Raw genomic sequence first — 11754 nt, 5'->3', positions numbered from 1 at the left:
CCACTGTTAATAATCAGTGAACTATGGCAGAGCAGCAGCTCTCTCTCCACACACACACACACACACACACACACACACAGAGCCTCAGAGAGATTCTCTCATTTCGAGCCTTCTGTTTGTTTTTGCTGAAAATTATTATTTAATTGCTTGCCCAATGTAATTCCAGTTAAACTTCTTGGGCATTCTTCCATTGGCAACCAAATCTGAAACTGGTTGAACTACAACAGAAAATAAGCATGGGAACAACCCAAAGAATTTCCAGCAAGACAAAGAAAGAACACATGCCTCTGCAGAAGAGGTTGCCTGAAACAGCTCTCCACTTAAGGCGCTCCATCCTCCTTGGGGGCAATCATCTCCAGATGTGCTGTCTTCTGATCTCTGTACCCAATGATCTAGCTTTGGAGACACCCCACAAGGTTGCCCCTTCTTTCCCAGAATTCAGCGCGCGTGCGCATGCACGCACATGCACATGGAAGGATGGATTTCAAGCTGTTGTTTAGTGGGTGTGTGCCAGCAGGCACCACCTGAGGGATTGCTCTGGATATCTTCTGAAACCCAAAGACGACTCCTTTCCCCGTCTGATCCATAAAAGCGTCCCTACTGTACTGTAATGATGGTGATGATGGAGGAATGAGCTAAACCAGTCTTCCTCAACCTGGTATCCTCCAGGTGTTTCTGGGTTACAACTCCCATCAGCCCCAACCAGCATGGCCAATGGTCAGGCATGATGGGAGTGTTGGCCAAAACATCTGGAGGATGTGGGGTTGCCCACCCCTGGCTTAAACAGTTGTGTAGCAGAAACGCTGATGTGCAGGCACTCATGGCAGTCGCCATAGCCAGGCCGCCAAGGAGAGGCCAAAAATTCAGGCAGCTGCCTCAATCCATATCTGAAAGTCAGTTCTAGCAGTTTCTTTCCATCTCCACCAGGAGCAGGTCTTTTGTCCAGGTAATGGGTCTTAATTGCCCATTCAAGACCAAGGCACCCAGCAAATACTTTGCATGACAACAGGGAGCAAGATATTGTTGCTGGGAAAATTCATGTCCCTCCAGCTACTGTAAGGATTGTAGCTAAGCTTGGAGGGAGCAGGGAATTCTGGGTGGCAGATGACATCAGCATCCCTGCTAATAAAAACACATTGGGGCTATGTCCCTGCGAGCCCTGGCTCCACTACACCACTGGGCTTAAAGCAATGGAGCATAGAGAGGAAAGGTGGAGGAGGGTGGATCTGGCTGCCCTCTCCCACACTCCTTTTCATAGTGCGGCTTGGGACCTTGATATTTGCGGGAGCGCCTCTCCCTATATATGCCTGCCTGACGGCTGAGCTCTGTTGGAGGGGCCCTCCTCTACATCCCACCAGTGTGAGACATACACTATGGTGGGACGTGGGAGAGGGCCTTCTCAGCTGTGGCACCCTGGTTGTGGAACGCCCCCCTTGGAGGCCTGATTGGCGTGTACATTGGTTTCATTTCAGTGCCAGGTAAAAACATGGCTTTTTACCAAAGCCTTTGAGGGCTAAATGCATTCCCCAAAGTAGCACACTGTTTTATCTGCTTTATTGTTTTGGATTTTAATTGGTATTAGCTAGTTTAATGGTTTAAAATGTTTCAGCTGTTTATACTATGTATTGTTTTATACTGTTTAAACTGATTTTATCTGTACACTGCCCTGAGATCTTAATGATATAGGATGGGATACAAGTGTTTTAAGTAAGTAAGTAAGTAAGTAAGAAAGAAAGAAAGAAAGAAAGAAGCAGGGATGGACAACATGTGGCCCTCCAGATGTTTTGGCATACAACTCCCATCACCTCTTATCATTGGCTATGCTGGCTAGGGCTGATGAAAGTTGTAGGCCAAAACGTCCGGAGGGCCACAAGTTGCACACCTTGGATATGAAGAGTAAACCTGTCCACGTGTTTCATGTCAACACGGAAGGCACGTGGATGAAACACGTTTGGCCCCTCAAGCAGGCTAGAAATGAGTCAAAATGAACTGATTGTTATCCTTTTGTGCTTGTACCACACCTCTCTACAAGGCATTGTGCAAGAAACAAAGGGAGATGTGGGCTGGCCTTTTGAAAGCAAAAGCCACTGTGGATCGAGCAACCACTCCCTGAGGGCAACAGGGAGTTTTCACAGAGGTTCAAGTTCGCCCAGAACAGCCACAGGACGAATTAGCTCAGCATTACGCAGCCGCATCATCACGCTGAGGCTGCAACAGGGGAGATTAATCTATGTGCCACATTTCACGCCTCTTAGTCACCAAGGTCCGGAGTCCATTCCCAGGATATTTTCAACCACAACAATAATCGGCCTTCAGGAACGTGCACATTCTTCTATTTTGAAAATTTGGACAGAGGGAGAGAAAAAGTATTTTCAAGGACATGATGTTCCAACAGAGGCTTCGTTATGCTACAGTGTTGGATTTCTCACACTCACCCACTTGCTCTTTGTTTGTTTTTTTGCAGCAAAAGGGAAACTCCTGCTTTTGACTGTTCTTTTTTTTTTTTTTTAATAAAAAGGGAGACACTTTTCCAAACCAAACATGATTAATCTTATGGATCTCACTATCACAAGATGTGATGAGAGCCACTGGCTTAGGGACAAACTGGATGATGCAGTTACACATCTGACATATCTGGATTTGTTGTTGTATTAAAGTAGCAGCTACAGGTGGGGGTGGGGAAGGATCCAGATTGGGGCCACGGCCCACGTGGAGGGGGCACTGGTGTTTTTTTTACCTTTTACCAGCTACTACGACCCTAACTAGATGGTGATACTTTGGCTTCAGGAGTCTGGTAACTTCCCATCTAGATTATCGCAATGCAGTGGTCTCCAAACATTTTTGATCGCATGCCCCTGTCAGTGAAAAACAATTGAGCACGCACTCCCAATATAGGTATATTCATTTATAAATTATATACATGTACTATGGTACTAATATATTATGTACATTACAAAACATACACAACAAATAAAGATGAAATAAACAATGTTTTTAAAATATTTTTTATTAACGGTACAAAAACCCGTTTTTCTCTCACTTAAAAAATTATTATTAGCATAATCTGTAAATCCACTTAACCATGCACATGTCGTTGCTGTACGCTGACAATCAGGCGAGGGCACCACTGTCAACTTGCAAGGAAGGCAAAGGTCTCCTTGCAAGGAGGGGAAAGGCATGCTTGGTCGGGCTCCTGCCTGCACCACAGCCAGGAGTCCTGGTCACAGAGTCCCCACTCCTCGGAGGACTGGTGGCTTGGCTTGGCCTGGGCTGTTAACCCTTCCTGCTCTCCTTTGGCAGGATGGAAGCTGAGAGGAAAGTGCCCGCTTCCTTCTTGGCTTCATTCTGCAAAAGGAGGGTGGGAAGGGCTAATCTCCCTCCCGCTTTGCTGAGTGGGAAGGGTTAATCTCCTTCCTTCTTTCCTTCAGCTGCCGCCACCCTCCTAACACACAACAGCAGCTTGCAGGAGCGGCGGGAGGCAGCTCGCGCACCCCAGTGGATCGTCTTGCACGCCCCCTGGGTGCGTGCACTCCACTATGGAAACCACTGTTGTTATGCATTGTATATGAGGCTGCTTTTGAAGACAGTCTGGAAAGTACAACTAGTCCAAAATATGGCTGCAAAGGTACAGACTGGAAATGGGTGTTACCAGTATTGTATCACCTTCACCGGCTCCTGGTTTGTTTCTGGACGCAATTCAAAGTGCTGCTTTTGACCTATAAAGCCCTTCATGGCTTGTGGACACAGTAACTGAAGGCCCGCTGCTTCCCATATGTGCCGCCCATGCCTGGAGGTCATTATCAGGGACCCTGCTCCAAGTGCAGGGAGCTACTTGTGACCAGGCCTTTTCAGTGGTGGCCCCCAATTGTGGAATCTCCACCCCAGAGAGGCTTGCCTGGTGCCTTCCCTGGTGATGTTCCAGCACCAGACAAAACCATTTTTCATTCTCACAGGCCTCTTAACTCAATATACACTTTTGTTGCAGAGTTATATTTAGGGATGGGAGAGAAATTTGTTGGGTTTGCATTTTAATTCACTTACCTAATTTCACACTTTCAGACCAATACAAGGAACAAAACTCAGTTATCTTTCAAAGCTGGCACTTCTCTAAATGATACAATCTAACAATGCCTACAAAAATGAGTTTATTAGGGGAAAATGCACAGAAAAATGTGTCTATTGCTGAAAATAATGTTCAAAATGCATTATATTAGGCAAATTGCTTGCAAAAATGTATATATTAACCAAAATTGAATTAAAGTGCATGTATTAGGAGAAATGCACCAGAATGTGTGTAAATTTGCATGTGAACTTAAAAAAAAAGTTTAGGACTGAGTTTAAGAGTAGAAAAATGAGAAAACAAGAGAACCTGAAAGGAACATAGTCATCCATTCCTAGATATATTCTGTATTTTATATGTCATGTTCTGAAGTTGTGTTATGAGCTGCTTTACCTCCATGAATGTTTTAGATCTTTTGTATATGCTGCCTTGTTATTGTTTTAATCTGTGTTCTGAGTTTTTTAAATTGTGTTTCTGCTGACGCATTTTATTGTTATTGTATCTTCGAGTTATTGATTGTATTGTCTTGCTTTTATTGTGTACGTCACCCTGAGAGCCTATGCTATAGGGAGACTCAAACATTTAATCAATAATCATAATAGTCCTACCAACACTGCCAAATATATCTCAGCAACTACTTTCAAAACCAAAACCTGAAACTTTTCAATATTCAGATATCTGAACTGAAATATCTTTTATTATACTGAGGCCATAATAAAAGTACTGTCAGGTATCTCTAAGAATGTGTATTTACAGCCATAAGGACTAGAATAATATTGAACATGGTATCCCTCTGGATCGTTTATCTGGATTGGGCTTGGGAGGCACAGTTTTAAATTGGTTCCAGTCCTTTCTGGACAAGCGTTCTGAGAAGGTGGTGCTCAGAAGGGGGACAGGCTCCACCCCATGGCCATTACCCTATGGGGTGCTGCAAGGCTCTGTCTAGTCCCCATGCTTTTTAACATCTACATGAAACCGCTGGGGGAAGTCATCAGGAGGTTTGGGCTGAAATGTCATCAGTATGCGGATGATACCCAGCTCTGCCTCTCGTTTCCATCTGCACATCCCAGGGAGGCTGTGGAACTCTTGAACCAGTGTCTGGAAGCTGTTTTGGGATGGATGAGGGTGAACAGGCTGAAACTTAATCCAGACAAGACGGAGGTACTGTGGGTTGGGAAACCCACAGTACTTCAGATGGAGGTTTACAACTGGTCTTAGATGGGGTTGCCTCCCCCTGAAAGACCGTGCGCAGTTTGGGAGCTAACTGGGGAAGCCCAGGTGGCTGTGGTGTCCAGGGGTGCTTTTTACCAGCTTAGGCTGGTACGCCAACTGCGGCCCTATCTGGAGAAGACAGACCTTGCCTCGGTTATCCATGCGCTAGTCATGTCCAGGCTGGACTACTGTAATGCGCTGTACATGGGGCTGCCTTTGAAGACAGTTCAGAAACACCAGCTTGTGCAGAATGCCCCCCCCCAGTATTGGTGGGGGTGAGGCAATTCGATCACATATGCCTATACTGCACCAGCTGCACTGCTTAATGGTATGTTTCCGAACCCAATTCAAAGTGCTGGTTTGACCTTTAAAGCCTTAAACGGTTTGGGACCAAGTTACTTGAAGGACTGCCTTCACCCCTATCAGCCTGCCCACACTTTAAGATCAGAAAGAGAGGCTCTTCTCATTTGCCGACTCGTAAGAACAGTCCGGTGGGTGATCACACATGAGAGAGCCTTCTCTGCAGTGGCCCCACGCCTTAGGAACAAGCTGCCATCCGAGGTCTGCCATGCTCCGTCATTGCAGACTTTTAAGAAGGCCTTGAAAACATATTATTTTACTTTGGCCATCTCGTGATATGACTGCTGTTGCTGCTGTTAACATCGTTGTTAGTTTTATTTTATTGTTGTTTTTATTGTTTTTATGATTTTATCGCTTTTAATATTTTAACTGTTTTTATGTCTTTTATTGCTGTGAGCTGCCTTGGGAGGGCTTCTGCCCTGAAAGGTGGCCAAGAAATCATAATCATAATCATAATCATAATAATCAGCAGCAGCAACTTGATTTTTCTTTGAAAAGTAAAACCTTAGATTCTCAGGAGACTGATACTTGTACGAGACGACACATTTCCGAGAAAAATACCAACAACAAAGGTGAGCCATACTCAAATAGTCCATCATATAATCCATTTGATAGAAAGATCAACCAATAGGTGGTTTACTACACTTCCTTCTGCTTCCTCTTCTGGAAGGAGATGTCTACACTACAAACTTAGAGTGCAAGCCTATGTATGTCTACTCAGAAGTACGTCCTGCTAGGTTCAATGGGGCTTACTCCAAAGGTCTCAGTGGGACTTATTTCCAGTTAAACATGCATGAGACTGTGTGACTAAACTGGGTTAATACTCCTTCCCCCTCACCGTAGCACCGTAGTAATGGTGGTTCTGTGAGGGAGGAGGGGCTTGCCAAAGTACAGTTCCCAGGTCCTTTAGGAACAGCCATGACAGTTATAACTGTATACAACAGAGATACGTTCAGGGTGTGGTTATATACTATCAGGGGTGAAGACAATGAATGTATCCCTGCCCAACCTGGGGCCCTCCAGATGTGCTGTGGGGCAACGCCTGTAATTCCCAGCCAGCACGGCGCTCTGAAGCCCAAGCTCCCACGTGTGCCAGTCACCTCAGGAATTTAACTGTGGGTTCACAGGCCCTGCTGGTGGCAATCCTCAGTTTCTTCCTAGGCTTTACAGCAGAGGTGGGGAAGCTGTTGGGACTCCAGCTCCCATCATGGCCAATGGTCATGGATGATGGGAGCTGTACTCCAACAACTTCTCCAGGGCCACAGGACCGCCACCCTTGCTTAACAGCGAGGGAAATAGTGGGTGATTCATCGGTGTGACCCATGTTTCCTGTCTGAGTCACAGGCGGGAGGGGGAGATAACAGGGAGCAAACAACAGAGTCACACAGCTTGCTGATTAGCTAGGCGGGCTCTCCTTGAGATCCGGAACCATGCATAAAAACAATAACACAGGAGGAGGAGTCTCTTCTGTGCCAGTTCCAACGTATCCAGACAGCCAAACCATGAAATATACACTGACCACAGTTCAAGGCCCATTTCCTCGTCACTTGACAAACATTCTCTCATTCATCAGATCTTGTTTCATTCATGAAATTGGGAATGGACAGATTTTCTTGGCAACACTGGATGACCAACCTGAGCAACAATCCAGGGTGCCAGCAGCATTCCCAAGGACTGCATGAGCACCTTTGGGATCAGGCCCTGTCACTCCAACTGTCAGGATGAACGTTGAACCCTAAAGCCGTAATCCAACCAAATCCAGCACGCTTAAAATCATTTATTTCCAAAGGTTTAGCCATGCTTCCTTTGTGCTGGATTAGGAGGATATCTCCAAACACATGAGGTCTAGAAACTTGCTTTTTAACTGAAAGGAATGATGTACCATGCTACCCCGTGAGAGAGAAGAGAATGAGAATGCACAAAGTGCATCGGCTTTGGCTGCATAAACATCAGAAAGGGCAGAGCAAGGAAATGAACAAATAACCCCTTACAAGGGTTGAAACACAGAAATAGAGGGACCCTTCGGCAATAGTTTGTCACATAAAATAACGCCTGGAGTAAACTAATCCCAGGACAGATCACAAAGGTATGGATAACATGGTTCCAATACCCAAGAAGGTACAAACCCAGCCCCATGACAATGATGATGAACTTTGGCTTAAAACCAGTTGCAAATTGGGCTAAGGCAGGGGTAGGGAACCAAATCCAGCCCTCCTGGGGTCCTGATTTGGCCATGCTCCGTTCCCGTAAACACCAGTCATTTGGGGGTTTCCCAGATTTTGTGCCATTTTTTCCCCATTCTGAAAGTTTGAAATGCCTTTCCTAAGGCTGAGTTCCTGGCACTAAGTGCTTTAAGCTCTTATAATATGCTCATATTGTTTGCATTTTGGTCCCACCCCTTTTGCCATTGGCTCCACCTACCTGTCAGGAATGAATCTGAGCATGTGGAGATGTCTGGCAGCTCAGATTAGGAATGGGAACAGCCAGAACAGGGGGGGGGGGCACCCTCCCTAATGAGCCCAGATACAGTGAGACTTTTTCCCCAAACCCCTGACACACAGATGACACAGGCTGAACAGCATGCCCGTTCCTCTACCATGAGAACACAAGTTGAGGAGGGAAAGGAGGAGGAGGGAGAGGGGCATGACTTGAGGGATGCTAGGGTCCGTTGCCGTGCAAAGCGGGAAAAGTTAGGGGCAGGGCTCAGATGCTCTGCCAGGTTGGCCACTCGTGATAGCCAACGTATGAGGGAGCCACCCTAAGGGAGGGGCATCCCTGTGAAGCTAGTCTGGCCGAGAAATTCTTGCCCAAACTGCTGGCAACTTCTCTAACTTCCACTTCGGCTCCTCTATTGATATTCATGGATGTGTGGATTAGCTGGTTCATTGCAGTCAGAGTTTCCTAGAATTTGCATTTGTAATGAAGCTAGTTGTTATCCAATAAAGTAGTGTTAGCCTGGAGCTTTGTTTCCTGGAGTGTGTTGATTGCAAAGGAAGAAGACTGAGGAAAGTGGCACACCATTGGAATGTGGCTCCTGGGAGCTTCCCCAAATGGAATTTGGCCCTCAGCTGAAAGAGGTTCCCTACCCCTGGGCTAAGGCTAGTGTGCCCATCCTTGGAAGGACTGCTGCCAAATTCCTCTAAAAATCAGAATTGAGCTTAAAATTTACCTTTCCAGTAATGTAGAATACCATTCTAGAAACAGCTGGCAAGCCTACCAAAACCAATAATGAGAATTCTGTTGCATCTGGTGCACATTCGCTCATCCAAGAAGCGTTCGTGAGTTTTCATCTCTATGGTATTTTAAAGCTTTTTACCCATTTACGAAAGAATCTAATTATTCATGCACTGCGGGCCTTAGGACTACAAATTCCATGATGCAGTGCAATCATGGGTAAACTATGCATGAGCAATAAAAATCCAGGACCTTTACAAACAATTGATGAAAGTGAAAGAATGGACATGAAACCGGCTAGTGTCAAATGTGCAAATGGATGTTCCACAGAAATTTGTGCCTGGCATAAGGGAAAGACAACTATTACTATTATTTTGAAAACTAGAATTCCTCCTGTGGTTTCACATCACTCATCAGGCCTATCACATCAGCTGACCTGTTTTATGTTTTGCTTTTTATCACCCTTGTTAGGTTAACATATTTGCTCTGTTGTAACATTCGGGTTAAGAATGAATTAGGTGAGCCCTTCATTTTTGTTTTTTAAATCTCAACTGACTCGATATATTTGCACAAGCTAGGATGGCTTATTTGTTTATGCTCTTTAGGGGATCTGGTCCTGTTAGCTAAATACGTGAGAAGCTTTGTGAACACTCCAAAGCTCATCACATCACTCACCGTCATTTCTTCTGAAGTGTCCATTCAGCGTAGCGGTGAATGGGCAGAAGACTTCCCCTTCTAACAAAAACAAACCACAGACATGACCTAAGGTCAAGTTCTTTAGGTTATGGTGGAAGGAAGACATCATATATCGTTCTCCTTTTTCTCTCTGCCAGTGAGATATTATTAATAGGATTTTTCAGTGAGCATGGCACGGAAGAAGCAGTGACTGTGGCTACAGCACACAGCTCTTTCCAGAAACAGAAGGCCTGAAGGGCAGTCTTGGAATGACTTCTGTAATAGCAGCACCCTATAGGAGCACCCTAAATATAGGAGCAACCGCACCCTATGGGAGGGTGGTGTTACATTTGTGTCCTACTTGTGGATTTCCCACGGGCAGCTGGCTGGCCACTGTGCGAACAGAATGCTGGACTAGATAGACCTTGGTCTGATCCAGCAGGGCTCTTCTTATGTCCTTACCTTCTTAGCATAAGGAGTATGAGCCCCAATTTGTTCTCTGTAGGTGCCACAGGGTGGCCAGGTGTCCTATTTTACAAAGGACAGTTCTCTATTTTGGAGAGCTGGAAGAGGACTGTCCTCTAGTTGAAGGTGTCCTCAGTTTGAAGAGGTGTCCCGTCCAAATCTAGTTTACAGTCAAAGTACCCAAAGGAGGGAGAATGGCAGGGGCCCTGAAGTTATCGATCAGCAGTTAGGACCACCTGGACAGCAGACTGAGCAGGCACACTGGTCACCTGATCAGTCTTCTCCTCTACGGTGAGATGTTTTCCTATTTAAACTATAGTTAATTCTAAATTTGCACCTATGCATATACATTTTCATATTCAAATTGGTGTCCTCTTTTTTGGCTGATGCAAAAATTGGCCACCCTGCCTTGTGATAGTGGTGCCACTACATTGCACACAGAGAGCACCTGAAAGAGCAATGACAAGTGACAAGCTATGGTGGTTTATTCCAGGGTGGTGGAGTGGGGGGAAAGGATGTGTCTGGAACAGAAGCAGGGCCCTTGGGGGAAGCAAACGAGTCCACAGCTGTGCATTTATTGCACCGTAAGCAGATGGACGAGAACGTCCGAGCAAAGGGCTGGATGCGCCTGATCTCACCTGATCTCGGAAGCTAAGCAGGGTCAGCCCTGGTTAGTACTTGGATGGGAGACCACCTGGGAAGGGAATTAGGCTTCCTGCACTGTGCAGGGGGCTGGACTCAATGGTCCTGTAGGCCCCTTCCAACCCTATGATTCTATGAGATCTATGAGCCTGTTTCTATGAGCCTGCCATGACTCTTGTCCCTCTGTCTCAGCACACCTATTGGCTCCCACTGTCCAGAGCAGGCCAGGGCTGGCATCAAGGGTAGGCATAGCTGGCCGCCTGCCGAGGGTCCACACCCCAGCAGGGCCCCCTGACAAGAGGCCCCTGGACTTGCTCCTCCTCTTCACCATTGCAAGCTGCTTGTTCACCTGCCTCTCACTCTGGCCCAGACACAGTGGTGCCATGGCCTGCTTGCCTGCTGGTTCTCTGCCTGTCAAGCAAGAAAGTGACAGCCATGATGAGGAAGAGGAGGAGGAGAAAGAGCAGCTGGTGACAACCAGTGAGAAGGCAGGCTCACCGAAGGAGGGGGCCCATGGAGGGTGTTTCGCCCCAGGGCACTCCGAAACTGAGAGCCAGCACAGCACACTGCCACAGCTCCCTGCACAACCCATGGGAAAAAAAAAAAAAGCAACCCTGGAATCATTTCCAAAGTGCCACACGAAAAGATGCGCGATGAAGCATGCAAACATGGGAACATCTCCTGAAACGGAACAACAGTGTCTAACTGTAATATAGTTACCACAGAGCACTCAACAAACACTGAGTCACCAGCCTCAGTAAGTGACCAGCTCTCCCATCCCTAAAGCCACCCTGGTGCAGTCTATGACCTCCTGCATCCATTAGCCATACCCATACGCTGTATATGCAAATACAAACCTACATCTGAGTTACTATTGATTGGGGATTCTGACACAAAACCCGCAAAATGGCCAGGAGAGCTGCACAAAAACCTGGCCAAAGGCCACCAATTGATACTCATATTTTACAGGTGAGGAAGGAACACAGGTGAGGAACGGGCTAAACTGGACATTACTTTAAATCCATATCTAACAGCTGGGCTCAAGGTTTTTTTTCATTTTTAATCTAGAGCCTGATCCAGATCTTAAAATCCCCCATATCCCCCCACACTAGCGTCCCAATCATGTCATGTCCCCTGCACCTCAAGGGTAAGAGGGGGGCGGGACC

This window comes from Heloderma suspectum, chromosome 5 (assembly GCF_057233095.1).
Source record: "Heloderma suspectum isolate Gila_16-S chromosome 5, 16-S_ref, whole genome shotgun sequence".
Taxonomy (NCBI): domain Eukaryota; kingdom Metazoa; phylum Chordata; class Lepidosauria; order Squamata; family Helodermatidae; genus Heloderma; species Heloderma suspectum.
This window is presented reverse-complemented; position numbering follows the sequence as displayed.